General features: G+C 38.4%; 1 long non-coding RNA gene across 2 annotated transcripts in view; it reads right to left on the bottom strand.

Moving 5' to 3' along the window:
* Nucleotides 1-260: 260 nt before the first annotated feature.
* Nucleotides 261-15,420, bottom strand: part of LOC120522462 — a 30,095-nt gene continuing 14,935 nt past the window's right edge. The window contains exons 3-4 of one of the 2 annotated variants that reach the window (XR_005632389.1): nucleotides 7,366-7,618; nucleotides 261-533 (exon numbers count right to left, since the gene is read on the bottom strand). This is a non-coding gene — a long non-coding RNA (uncharacterized LOC120522462). The remainder of the gene's footprint in view (nucleotides 534-7,365; nucleotides 7,619-15,420) is intronic. The other variant, XR_005632390.1, reaches the window with a different exon arrangement.

Below are 15,420 nucleotides of genomic sequence, written 5' to 3'. Positions count from 1 at the left end.
AAGAAATAATGAAAAAAGAGCTGAGACAGAAGACTTTATATATACAAAAAGTTCTAAAGATGAAAAATAAAGAAATGAAACACAATCACACCAGAATGAAAAAAGTCAATAACAAACAGAAAAACACACTGACAGTAAACATATTGTATTGATCTCCTCAATCCCTGCACATCTACGACTGCTCCAAAATGTCCAAACTTATTTTAGTCTGCCCAAAGTACTGTATATTGATAATTAATAAAACATACCTTACAGCCTCCCAAAGACTGCTGAATATGAATAACCGAAGTTGTTGTAAAGTCTCTTTGTGCTGTGGAACTGTGACATTGTCCTGATGATATTGTTGCAGGAAACTGAAGTCACTAAAGTCACTTTCATAAATCCTCTCTGTGTTTGTTAAGGGCACCTTGTTTGGAAAGGGTGCAAATAAAGAGATGAGGTGTGGAAGGGTGCCATGTACTTTCATTTCTTCATACTGCTTAAATAAACAACACATGGCCCAAAATCTTCCTTCATTGAAACCTTCTGGAAAACTAGAAGAACAAAAAGTAATTAGGACAGAAAAACTTTAATTTTAAATTACACTTTCATATAGAAGAGGTTGCTCAAAGCATTTTATAAGAAGCAAAAGAATTAAAATTACAAATAATAAATGAATGAATTAATAAAAAAATAAGGAAATACAAGAAAAACAGACAAAAGAAAGAGTAGAAAAGAAAGATTTCCTAACAGAACTACACTTATGTCACTGTTTCCTAAATACATTTTTCTCCTTTACTCCTTTAATTTTAATAAGAGATACTAATGGTGTTTCTTATCAACCTGCTCATCTGCACCCTTACTTTAACTGGAATAGTGTGTCGATTACTGGACTGCTCTGTCTAAGAAATTTAAACTGGGAGGTTCAAAATATCATGACAGTTCAGATAACAATGGAGAGGAGACAACCTGAAATACATAGAGAAGCAGGAACAACATGGACAACACATGTATATCTGGAACAAGAAAACACCAAGAACCTCATGTGTATATGGTACATATGCACAAGAATGTTACACACACCCATTTCCACCCTCTATGCTTGTGTGCTTCCATCGGCATAAGAGAAAGCTCATTTAAAAAGCACATAGCAATTATTGACTGCATCAGGAAACACTTAGACTATGAAGCATTTAATGTGCTACTTTAGTTATAATAGGATTTGAGAACCTGTAGTAAATTAAAATTGATTTTAAGATGAAGTTTATGACGTTCTACTTTAGTGAGACCCTCCATTGAGTCAGAACCTTAATATGGCAAAGTGATATGCAACATTCAATGATCCCCAGAGCGAAATCGAAATCGTGTACTCTTGTAGAGCCACCCATGGCAGCAAAATCAGAGGTGAGGTTCTGACTAAGACTCACTCAACCACCCATACCCCATGCCACCAAGGGTTCATCCAAAAGTGATGCAACTTCCTGCCGTACCTTGTCATCTTGCACCTTGTTTGCCACGTGGATTACCATCTGGAAATTAAGCAATGTAATTGAGGACTTTGCATCTTCACTACCACCGATATTAACAACTCATTTGTGCAGACTCTTCCTTCAATCTGTGTTCCTCATCCTTTCTCCTGTGTAAATGTCCTAGGGTGATGGGCACCAGACGAAGAGAACTATCATTTGTAATGGTATATGTTCTTAGTGAGGAACCTGTACATATGATGGTGTTGGTGTGATGGCCTTTCAGAGGCTCACCTGGCACAAGTGCCTCGCCCGTGTCCTGCTGGCGTGACTAGGCAACCTTTTCAAGGATAGCACTGCCTACCCCTGAGCGGAGGGGACAATAAAAGGTGTCTTAAACAAAGTCTGTTCTATCTGTAATTGGCCAGAAACTGCAACTGGTGAGTCACCCTCTACACATGGTTGAAAAACTACAAAATCTCTTATCCTAGTTTTTGCAATGTCTGGGAGGAGCAGACTGTTGGACAGATAATAGACCTACTAGAAGACAATCCCCAAGCTATGTCTTTACATTGTATCCCTCACAACCATTGACACCAGAAATGCATTGACAAGTCATCTTCACATGCAACTTGAACACGCCAGATACCAACCACGGATAGTGACATCATGATTACCAATCCTGATGTTGATGAACTGTAAACCTTACTGCTCACAGCCCTGCAGTCCTGCTACAAGAAAGCTACTTCAGTGCCCTTGAATTCTCCAAGAGGAAGAGTCCAAGCTGGTTTGAGGTGGCCACAGACAAGATTCTCCCCCCTCCCAGAGACCAAGAACAAATCATTGAAACTCATCTTGCAAATCCGTCATCCGTTCCCTCCTGCAGAAGCAGGAAAAACTAGATCAATTACGGAACGCAGGCTGGGTTAACAAGGCCACTAAAATCCAACACTATGCAGATGAAAACAAGAACTATGAGTTCTACAATGCCATCAATGGAAATTGTGGTCCTTCTCGATGCAATGTGGCTCCAGTCTAGACTGCAGATGGCGCAACACTCCTCACAGACAGATCTTGGATCATTGGGCAGAGCACTTCTGAGAATTGTTGAAACAAATTAACCTAGCGAAGTCTTCAGTCCTTGAGAAGATTCCCACACTCCCTCAGGTCCCTGAACTAAATGAGTATCTAACTCTCCAAGAAGTCCAAACTACAATTCAAGTACTTAAGAACAAGAAAGCTGCTGGCGAAGACACCATACTTGCTGAAATATATAAATATGGGGACTTAATCTTTTTGTTAAAATGACTCGTATCTTCACTCTGTGCTGGAAGCTTGGCAAAAGCTTGCTATCTACAAGAACAAGGAGGAGCAATTGGACTGTGGCAACAGCCATGGTATTTCAGTGCAGGATGCTTCTGGAAAATCATTGGCTATGTCATGTTTCTCTGGCTAGTTCATCATGTTTCAGACAGAGCATTTCCAGAGTCACACACACAGCACAATGACTTTTCTTCATTATCTGCCAACTCCTAGAGAAGGCTAGAGGAACACCAGCGAGATATCAGCTTTACCTTCATCAACCTGTGGAAAGCATTTGACACCATCAACCGTGAGATGCTTTGGGAAGTACTCCGTAAGTTTGGATGTCCCCAGAATTCCTCATTATGCTCCATCTCCTTCATGATGGAATGAGGGCAAAGATCTTTGTTGGCAGGGAAACATCCACTCGCTTCAAAATCACTGTTGGTGTCAAGCAAGGCTGTGTTCTGTCTCAATGTTTTTCAACATATACCTGTTTGCCATCACTCTTCTCTCCAGAAATGCTGATCCGGTACCAATTGGATGGCAGTCTGTTCAACCTCAAAGATTGTCAGCCCATTCAAAACCACCTCGAAAATAATTTATGACCTCCAGTACAGTATGCTGAAGACGTTGCTAGTGTAGCTCTTCATCCGGAAAGCCTTCAGAGAACTGTTGAGTCCTTACACTCAGCCTATTCTTGGATGGGCGAGGAAATAAGCACCTCCAAGACACTGACCTTTCATTCTACCTTCTAGCACAAAGATCCTCCAGTAGACATTAAGATCAGCAACAAGACACGTGGGAACATACCAACCTTTCCCTACCTTGAAAGCATAATATCTAGTGACTCCTCTGTGACTGAGGAGATTGCCAACCACCTCCAACTAGCTTCCTCTGCATTTGGCTGTCTATGAAAGCGTGTCTTCTGTAACCAAAATCTTGGCATGGCACCCAAGGTTGTGGTATATAATGCAGTATGTATAACAACACTCCTTTATAGATGCGAGTCCTGGACTCCCTACCACAAGCAAATCTGCACACTAGAAGTATTCCACATTTGCTGATTCTAGAAGATCCTGAGCATCACTAAGGAGGACAGGGTTACACACACTAAAATTCTGGAATGCTGCTCATCAATTAACACTGAGGCCATACTGCTCAACCGTGTCCACCGCTGGACCAGGCACATTATCCACATGGATGAGTCTTGGCTTTCCCAGATGGTCCTGCATGGTGAACTCGCTGAAGGATCCCGACTTCAATGTGGAACAAAAAAAAACACTGGAAGGACTTCTTGAAGCATTCTCTCAAGGCCTGCTCCATTCCACACAGGCAGCTTGATTATACTTGCTGGAGATGGACAACAAATGAAGAACTCTGTTACTTTAAACAGCAATGGACACATCAACAAGAAAAGAAGAGAATGGCAAGACATCACCATCAAAACCAACCCACAGTGCTTGGGGGCAAATTAATTTCAAAATATACCTGTTTTCCCATCAGAATATGCATAGGAGGGAGTGACAAATATCAACAGGCAGCCATGACTTTAATGACAAAATAAACTATGAAATTAACATGGAAATTTTGAGACTAAAGTCAACATTTCAACTTTAATTTTGACATAGACCTTTTTTCTTCACTGTGTCCCTATTTTTTATCTTCTCTGTGGCCCTAATATGCTTCTGCATGACACTCAGACATCATCACTTTTTCATGTTGTCTTTGATATCTGACCGACCACTTCTTTTTGTTTCTGGCACTGTGAAATTTTCTGAACTTGACACTCCATCAACTTCCTTTTGTTGTTTATACCACTGTCTAAGCCACCAAACAACACATTTTTCCTTGCCTCCACTTTAATGGAGGACCTCCATTTGCATTTGCTGAAATTCTTCTTTTTACATGTGCTTTTGCCACTGTCTTTTAACAAAACACTGAACAGAAGGGATTATTTATATTGATTTGCATATGCAAATATGCAAAATTTCAAGAGGATTCGGGTGGAGCTCATGGTACATGCATGTGTGTTAAAATTCTCCTTCATTGGGATTTATAAAGGGAAAATGCGTTAAACTTTGCTTACGCACAGTTTATGCATCTGATTTTCATTGTGCGTATGAGTACAGACAAAGTTGAAATATTGCATATGCACAAAAAATTCAGATACACAAAACCTTACATAAGCCAATTTCCATGCACTTCCGCTACATAAACCCGGCATGTGCCTGCCGCCCCACCCCATCTCCTCCCAGAATTATGCCTTTTTGAATATGCAAATCAATATAAATATTCCCTTAAGTACAGCATTTTATGAAAAGACAATGGCAAAAGCATGGGGAAAAAGAAGAATGCCAAGTGGCGTTAATGAAAACGTACTATTTGTTAGTTTGAGCAGTTGTATAACCAACAAAGGAAGTTGATTGAAAGTTCAAGTTCAGAAAGTCACACAGTGCCCAAAATAATAAAGAAGTTGTCAGATATCAAAGTCGCTGTGAAAAGGCGAGTCCTAAACCACCGTCTGAGTGTCATATGGAAGCTTATTAGGGTACAGAAAAAGAAAGAAAATAGGGACAAAGTGAGAAAAAAGTTTGAAATGTCAACTTTAATCTCAAAATTTCCACTTTAATCACATAGGTTATTTTGTCATTAAAGTAGAACATCATAAACTTCATCTTAAAATCGTTTAATTTACTAGTTTCTCAAATCTCATCGTAACTAAAGTAGCATGTTAAATTCTTTGTATTCTGTGTGTTCTTCAATGTACTCTATGTGTATGAATCGCTACTTCCTTCTAAAATGGGCTTTCTCTTACAGGCAGGACACAGAATCCATTACATTCGTGATATTACAGCTCTCTGAACAATTTTAATACTAAGATATATACTTTATATCATTTTCATGCTGACAGGAATTAAAGCATGTATTAAACATGGGGGCATGGCGCCAGCTCATCACTACCACTGCACCACCATGTCCAGAGATTGTTCCTGCATCCTGCAAGATGCTTGCTGCGCCATGCATGACACTTGATGAAATACTTTATTGCAGCAGTGCTGTCTCTTTCAAACATACCAACCCTCAATTCCTATCCTTCATTTTCTTTCTCCAAGTAACCAATTACCACACAATCGGCTCTTTAATAAAAGTCAACCATCTCTGAGCTGAGAACGTCGAATCTTCAGAACCTTTATGGAACAATGAAATATCTTTGTGTTTAATTATTCCATCCATCTATCCATCCAGTGTTGCGCCAGTCCCAGCCAGTTCATTGCTACCGCTGTCCATTGTGTCCACATGTTTAATAACAGTATACATTATTTAAATGAAGTAAAAATGTATCTGTATAATGTAATATATATATATATATATATACTTTACTGCATTTCATCTGAAAAATTATATCAAAAGCTCCAAGAAGATAGACCCTGGAAATCTAAATCGACTTAGAATCCAGTCATCACCTCTAAATATGCGCTCTCTTCTGTTGAATTGAATTCCTTTATTGTTATTGTACGGTACAATGAGACTCAATATGCAAAACCTCCATAAACTTATTTTCCTATAAAATGGTCAAATAACAACAACAATAATACTAATAATATGATAAAAAACAATGAAAAATATACAATATGAATGCATAAGTGGCTCAGGTTGTGCAATATTATAACTGTATCGCAAGTTTACAGTGAGGTGATTGTACTAATAAGTACAAACAGCTCTACATGGAGCACTTGATGGACTGATTGAGTGTGTTTAGAGCTCTTGGGATGAAACTGTTTCTGAACAGCAAGGTCCATTACAGGAAAGACTCTGAAGTGTTTGCCGTATAGGTGGAGTTCAAATAGACTGTGCGCATGGCTGAGGCAGCATGTGCTCAATACTGTATCCTAATATTTCTCTCCGTTCTTGACAAAATCTGCAGTAGAGCTATCCGATCAGCTGCTCTACACCTGTGATTAAACCAGTGGTTCCCAGACTCAGTGTCAGACCGCTAAGTAGTAAATAAACGATTAAAACCAGAGCACATGGAAAAGCAGAATGAAAATTAGGTTGAAAATACTGTTAACTTAAAAAAACATTCCCCATTTAACTGCTTATTACATTTTAAAAAATCTACCAGCCTTAGTTTGCAATTTCTACATTGACTCCAAAACACAGAAACTGGGACATCATGACTCACTTAATTAGGCTAAGAGACCAAGAAAAACAGAAGTTGGTTTTAACAAAATCTGCAGCCACAGTGGGTCCCCAGGATCGAGTTTGGGAACCACTGCTTTAAACTAAAACGATATGCAGTTAATTTCAGTGTATTTGATAAAGCTGTGTCAGGGATGTGAATCTAAAAATAAAGGGAAATCACACAGGAACAGTAGGACTGCTTTGATGCTGTGGCTGCCAGTTTGCAAAACCGAGCTGAAACCTTGTGTATGCAAGGGAATGAGCTGGCGTGAGAATGTGCATGGCTTTACACCAAGTTTAGTTTTTATACATCATAATGTGAGTGTGGAAGCGGGCATACGCAACATTTTGTGCATACACACCTTTAATACATGAGGCCCTGGTGAGAAACAGGAGAGTATTGAGACAACCATACACATATCAGGTTATTTACCTTATTGAAGATATGGAATCCAGGCAGTCTGACAAAAGTGAACAAACCTTTCAATTTTATTATTGTAGTACACTATGATTTTGACGTTACTTGAGAAGCATTTTATAAAGCTGCTCACTGTTTTCAGTGTCTTCTTTGTCCAGTCTGTGTCCACATGGACTTCATTATTTTCAGCCTCAACGATTCATTGAAGTCCATTTGGCTTCCGTATACGATGCATTTAAAATACCAAGTGTAGCTGTTCTGATTCCCTCTGTAAGGATGTAAAGACAATACACACATTCTGTTATTTTCTTTTATTATCTAATTTCTGTAAAATCCTTAGCACTGGTCACACTGAGCCATTGTAATATCCTTTTACATAGGCATAAAACCAATGTTTTATTTTCAAAGGGCTACATGTTCAACATCAAATAATACACTGAAATAAAACCTGCAAACTGTGACATGTATAAAAATAATTTTATGTAAACAGTAATATTTTTTCTCTTTTTTTATATAAAGGAGAAATAAAGAGGACTTGTAACAATAAGGGGCTACATTAACATCCTAGCATTAGGCCCAAGTGTCATTCGAGCTGCGAAAACCATGCTAAAAGCATTAGTCCTGAGTGTCACTGTAGAGACGCGTCAAACATAAGCGTTAGAACTAAGAATCCTCAGGCTGTTAAAGTGCTCTCAGTGCTGCCATTCTTTGTAGAAATTATGTCTTAGTGTAGGATTTCACTAATTATGAAATATCTACACTTTACCAACAATGAAGACTTTGATGAAAATACCCATCTCATCGCCCCTAGCACCCAAAAGAAGAGAACCTGGGAGATATACCAGGCCACTGAAGTAAAATTTCAGCGCATTTACATTTCGGACAGTGATGTCAGCATTGATGAAAGTCTAATGGCTTATGGTGGCAGACTGTCATGGATACAGTAAATCGCATCAAAAGATCAAGATGTAGCATAAACCTTTACAAGCTTTGTGAATCTAAAATGGGATATGTCTGGAATTTGGTCCCGTACACAGAGAAAGGGACAATGTTTGATCCAAAATACGATCAGTAAGGTGTTGCTACATGATAGGTTCCAACTTTGATAGATGCTTTGTTGGATCAAGGTTACTGTGTAACTGTGGACAATTTTATACTTCGCCAGAGCTATTTGACATCTTACTGCAAAGAAAGACTGATGCACGTGACCAGTGTGTCGAACCATCGTGGCATGCTAGAAGACTTTGGCAGAGCTAAATTACAGCGAGATGCACTAGTAGGTTGGCAAAAGGGTAAAGTGCTTGTTTTGAAATGGAAGGACAAGTAAGATGCTTGTCTTCTTAGGACTGTGCAGCTACACTGGACAGGCAAAGGCAACAAGCAGGTTACGAAGCCTTAGTGCTGTGGCTGACTAAAATAACACAATGGGTAGTGTAGATTGTGTAGATCAAGAATGGACTTTCTATTCCATTATGCGAAGGCAACAAAAGAAATACTACAAAAAGATATATTTTGTCATCTGGTGGAACCGTGCATTTGGAATGCATTTGTCTTATACAAACAAGAGGCTGGTGAAATTGTATCTCAAGCAAACTTTACATACCAGCTTGTAAAACAAATCATTGCTGCACATTTACCATACCGTCCACACTACGCTAAAGAGATGCGGTCAATCCAGCACATCATGGATCAATCCAGAGTGTCTTACTGGTAGACATTTTATTGATTATATACATCCAATGGAAAAAAGCCAGAATCCAACTCATACTTGTGCAGTGTGCTCTTCAAAACTTATAAATATGGAAAGAAAATCCAAAAGAATCAAAAAGCAATGCTGGATTTCACCGTATTTTAAGATTTACCACATAAAGGACTCATTTTAAGATTATATACTGTTTTGGCATCATTAGTAGTATTATTATTAGTTATTATTATTTTGATATTATTGTTCATTTCATATTATTATTATTATTTATTTATCTGTACCATTATTATACTTTTGAGATTTAATAAAATTTAATTTTTCATGCCAAAAACCACTTTTTCCATGTTTTTTGGAATAAAATGCAACGCTAAGGAGGTTAGCATGCTACCAGTAGAACACAGCATAGTGCTTCTTCACTTAAGTGACAGATGAGGATTTAAAAAGAAAGACTGCAGAGATGTTGGAACCAGTGTTCCAATTTCTGGATATTCCTATAAAATTATTAAAGTGTTTCTAAACTTTTCTTTCTAAGTTGTAAGTTCCAAACTAGCTAGTTTTTATGAGTATTGATTAGCGTGTTTGGTCATTTAGTGATTTTATCTATTCTGGTTTTCTCACCCTGGCCTAAACATTTATTTACAATTCTCACTTTTCTTCAATCCATTTCTGAATTTTCTTCCTCAGTCAGAGAGTCTATAAATGTGAACTTATTCACAATGAGTGACTCTAATAAGAAGAGGGTTTACACTGAGAAGAGCAGAAAGACACAGTGACTTGCAGTAGTGGTGAAAGGAAAGATGAATTGACTTTTGAACATGCAGAAGATTTTATTTGAAAGAGGTAAATAATTGTAAAGTCCTAAATGGGGAAAGTGTGTCAGTGCATGCATAAAGTAGCACTGATAGACTAGGAGATCATAATCAGCAGGAGAATCAAACCAGATCAAGCAGTACCAAGAATAAAGTGGTGGAGATTAAAAGAGAAAGACCTGAAGAACAAGTCTAGGAAGAAAGTTTGAAATGCAGTCATTTCAGGGTGTGGAAGAATGGTGGGAAAAGAATAACAAAGTTATATTAAAAAGGTGAAGAGCTGTTAGGGTGGACAACAGAAAGGAGCCCACCTGGAGACAAAGAGACATGGTGGTGGAACAGAATGGTGCAGGATGTAATAAAGGTTAAGAAGCGAGCAAAGCAGACTTGGTACCGATTAAAGCGGATGAAGATACTGAAATGTATAGGCAGAAAAGAAGAAGGAAAAGAAAGGAGTTTAGTTGCTACAGCCATGGGACAAGTTTTGGAGGAGGTGCATGAAAACTGGAGACAGAAGAGGGAGAGAGAAGGATTTGTAGAATAGTGAAGGCTTGGAAGGATTTTAGTCAGACAAAGCAGATTAAAGATGAACAATGTGGTATTGAGAGTGCAAGATAGGTCAAAAGAGATGGAAGGGTAATCTGAAAACCTGTTGAATGAATAAAATCCAAGGGTAGTATCTGAGGGTGGGGTCCCAAATGAAGTACCAGGAATAAGTAGGGAAGAAATTAAAAAGGTGCTGAGAACAATGAAACATGAAATAGCAACAGGACCAAATGAAATATAAACAGAAGTGTGCAACAGCCTAGGAGAAGGTGTAGATGTATTGTGGGATCTAATGCATAAGATCTATGAACAGGTTAGAATACCAGAGAAGTGGAGGAACAGTGGGATTGTGCCCATTTATAAGGAGAGTGGTGACATTCAGGATCGTGGAAACTGTATAAGAACAAAGCCAATGAAATTTGGAAAAGGGTGTGTGTGGGTTTGGCTTGAACATTTGTGCATGGATCAAACTACTGTATACCAGTCCAGAAGCTTCAGTTTGTATTAAGAACATTAATTCAGACTACTTTAAACTAGAACATGGTATCAGACAATGAAGCCCCTTGTCACCAATAGTTTTTGCAATCACCATTAAGGCACTGGCAGTTCACTGTCGAAATGCTTATCAGATAAAGGGATTATCAGAGAAGGACTTGAACAGAAAGTTTCTCTCTATGCAGATGATATGGTGCTGTATAGATCAGACCCACAAAATACTGTGCTGCAGATCTAACAGCACTAACAGAATTTCAAAAGATTTCTGGTCTCAGAATTAATTTTAATAAAATTGTGCTCTTCCCAGTGAATTCTCAAGCACACAATATTAGATTGGACACCTTCCTTTTATCACCTCAGATCAGTTTAAATACCGGGGGGTAAACATCACAAGTCGACATAAAGCTCTTTATCAACAAAATTGCAATGTCTGTATGGAAAAAATTAAGCAAGGCTTGCTGGAGCCAATCCCAGCCAACACAGGGCGCAAGGCAGGAACAAATCCCAGGCAGGGTGCCAGCCCACCGCAGTACATCAATAAATCATTTTTAAGAAATTAGACTCCACCATAACCTCATTTATTTGGAATTCAAAACATCCACGTATCCAAAGAGCAACCCTACAAAGACCTAAAGCGGAAGGTGGTATGGCTCTACCTAAATTTCAGTTTTATTACTGAGCAGCAAACATACAAGCTATAAAAAAGCGCATGGACAGAAATAGACAAGCATACACAGGCTTGGTCGGCAATAGAAATAAAATCCTGCAGTACATCTTTATATTCTTTGCTTTGTATCCCAATAAATACAAATTATCGCCAATATACTAACAACCCAATTGTGCTTCACTCACTCAGAAAATGGAACCAATATAGAAAGCATTTTAAGATAAAGAAACTTTTATCTGTGGCACTTCTACATGATAGCCACCTTTTTCCACCCTCTCAAACATATGCAATTTTTAATGCCTGGAAAAATGTTGGGATTAAATCACTTAGAGATCTGTAGTCAGATGTCTTAGCATCCTATAAACAGTTACACTCCAAATTTAACTCTCCAGCAACACATTTCTTTCACTGCACTCAAATTAGAAACTTTATTAAACAAAACCTGCCCAACTTCACTCACTCAGGTGTCTGTATAATATAATATATTCACCCATAAAATCTAACACACCAGAGATCTTATTATCTTTGAATGCAGAAAATGCCTTTGAAGAAGCAAATGGGACTACCTGTTCATCACATTGCACAAATATGAGTTTGGCCTAAACATACTGTATGTGCATAGAACAAATGACTTTATACCAGTCCAGAAGCCTCTGTTTTGTATTAACAACATTATTTCAAACTACTTCCAACTACAACTTGGTACTCAACAACTATGCCCTCTATCACCATTGCTTTTTGCAATTACCATTGAGCCATTGACCAAACACTTTCAAAATGCATTAGAGATAAAGGGATTACCAGAGAAGGACTTCAACAGAAAATATATAAAATAAAAATATAAAATATATTTATAAAATATATTTAAAAATATATATAAAATATATATATAAAATGCAATTTATTTTTGTATAGCTCAAAACCACACAAGAAGTGACGCAATGGGCTTTCACAGGCCCTGTCTCTTAACCTAGTAGGGAGGAAAGAAAATGGAAGAAAGCTCGGGAAAGGCAGTTGAAAGAGAAACCGCTTTCCATGTAGGTTAGGTGTGCAGTGGGTGTCAAAAGAAGGGGCTCAATACAATACAATACACAGAACAGAACAAATTCTCAATACAGTATAAAAATAAAAATTTCACAAGTATGGAGCAGTATTGAACAGTAGATGATATCACATAATATGATTTGGATTTGTTTAGAGTCCTGGAGACCTCATCCATCAAGCTGCCTCCCCATTTGGCCATTCCACAGCGCTGTGCCAGCCAATCCGATGAAAGGACCCTTGTGATCCTCCATTAGGGATGACTTTACCTTAGACAGGCAAAACAAGTTGGCAGGGCCCGTGGCACCAAGTGCCACATTTGAGTACCGAGAAAAGAAACAGAATAGGTGAGGGTTAGTATCCAATTATAACTATCATGTTACTTATGTTTTAGTACTAATGACTTACAACAGAGATGCAGTATGTATAGTTAATCAGCAGCTCTAGTCAGGGTGTGCTAAACTGAAGTAGTGAGTCTTCAGCTGAGATTTAAAGCTGAGACCGAAGGGGCATCTCTTATAGTAGTAGGCAGATCACTCCACAGTTTAGGGGCCCTGTAACTAAAAGCCCAACCTGTTCAATCTATATACATCAGACTTCCAATATGACTCGGAGTCCTGCCACGTGCAAAAGTTCGCTGATGACACTGCTATTGTGGGCTGCATCAGGAGTGGGCAGGAGGAGGAGTACAGGAAGCTAATCAAAGACTTTGTTAAATGGTGCGAACCACTTACATCTTAACACCAGCAAAACCAAGGAGCTGGTGGTGGATTTTTAGGAGGCCCAGGCCCCTCATGGACCCTGTGATCATCAGAGGTGACTGTGTGCAGAGAGTGCAGACCTATAAATATCTGGGAGTGCAGCTGGATGACAAATTGGACTGGACTGCCAATACTGATGCTCTATGTAAGAAAGGTCAGAGCCGACTATACTTTCTGAGAAGGTTGGCATCCTTCAACATCTGCAGTAAGATGCTGCAGATGTTCTACCAGACGGTTGTGGCGAGTGTCCTCTTCTATGCGTTGGTGTGCTGGGGTAGCAGCATAAAGATGAAAGACGCCTCACGCCTGGACAAACTTGTTAAGAAGGCAGGCTCTATTGTAGGATTAAAGTTGGACAGTTTGACATCTGTGGCAGAGTGACGGGCATTAAGCAAACTCCTGTCAATCATGAAGAATCCACTGCATCCACTGAACAGTGTCATCTCCAGGCAGAGGAGTAGCTTCAGTGACAGACTTTTGTCACCGTCCTGTTCCACTGACAGACTGAGGAGATCGTTCCTCCCCCACACTATGCGACTCTTCAATTCCACCCGGGGGAGTAAATGCTAACATTACTCAAAGTTATTGTCTGCTTTTTTATTTTTATTTTTTTTTTTTTTTCTTCATTTTTTCATTTTTATTACTCTTTAATTTAATATTGTTCTTTATCAGTATACTGCTGCTGGATTATGTGAATTTCCCTTGGGATTAATAAAGTATCTATCTATCTATCTATGTTATTTAATTAATTCTTGGAATCCTAAGCAGACCGGCATCTTGAGATCTTAATGTGCGCTCAGGTTTGTAAGTCATGATAAGTTCAGACAAGTAAGCTGGACCTTGGCCATTTAATTCTTTATATGTTAAAAGGAGGATTTTGATATCTGCCCTAAACTTAGTTTGTATTTTCTTGTTCTTGTAATAATTCTTGCAGCAGCATTTTGGATTAACTGGATGCTGTATAAAGGACAGTTTGAAGATTCAGTGAACACCGCATTGCAGTAGTCAATCCTACTAGAAATAAATGCATGAATTAATTTCTCAGAATCCTGTTTATTTAGAAAGCGCCTTAATTTCCTAACATTTTTAAGATGGAAGAAACATGATTTGGACAATTTTGTAATGTGTGCGTGCTTTAAATGACATACTAGAGTCAAAGATAACTCCTAGATTGCGGGCTGATTCAGTAAAATTAATTGGGATTCCAACTGAGTTAAATGATGACAAAATATTTTTGTGATCAGCGTCATTCCCTCCAACAATTAACATCTCTGTTTTATCTGTATTTAAAGACAAGTAGTTCTCATCCATCCACTCCTTTAATTCACTAACACAACTAATTAAAGACAACATTGGAGAAACTTCATTTGATTTAAATGAAAGGTATAACTGGGTGTCATCTGCATACAAGTGAAAATTAACATTATGTTTCCTAATGAGAGATCCCAGTGGAAGCATGTAAAGTGAAAACAGTAAAGGTCCAGTACTGAGCCCTGGGACACCATATTGAACTTCATTTCTGTACATATTGGGATCAATTTAATAAATAACTAAACCAAGTGAGCACAGCTTCTGTAAGCCCAACATCATTTTCTAGCCTGTGCAGTAAAATAGAATGGTCAATGGTGTCAAATGCTGCACTTAAGTCCAACAACATAATTACAGTGGAGTTTCCTTCATCAGAGGATATCAGAATGTCATTTACAACCCGTGTTAGTGCTGTTTCTGTACTATGACCAGTGCGAAAGCAAACTGGAATTTCTCAAATAAATTGTGATGCGTAAGGTGTGACTGAAGCTGACTGGCGACTACTTTTCTAGTATTTTAGAGAGAAACAGTAAATTTGAAATAGGCCTATGATTATTTAGTATGTGTGGGTCTAGGTCTGACTTTTAGGTAATGGTTTAGTGACTGACACTTTTAGTGCATCAGATAATGTGCCAGGCAATAATGAACTATTGATAATGTTTAAAAATAGGTGCTGCAAGAACATCCATTGCACTTTTTACTAGTTTTGTTGGCACTGGATCTAGGAACAAGTAGTGG

The sequence above is a fragment of the Polypterus senegalus genome, unplaced genomic scaffold (assembly GCF_016835505.1).
Source record: "Polypterus senegalus isolate Bchr_013 unplaced genomic scaffold, ASM1683550v1 scaffold_4960, whole genome shotgun sequence".
NCBI lineage: Eukaryota > Metazoa > Chordata > Cladistia > Polypteriformes > Polypteridae > Polypterus > Polypterus senegalus.
Note: the sequence above shows the minus strand (reverse complement) of the source record. Positions and strands in the feature narration are given on the sequence as shown.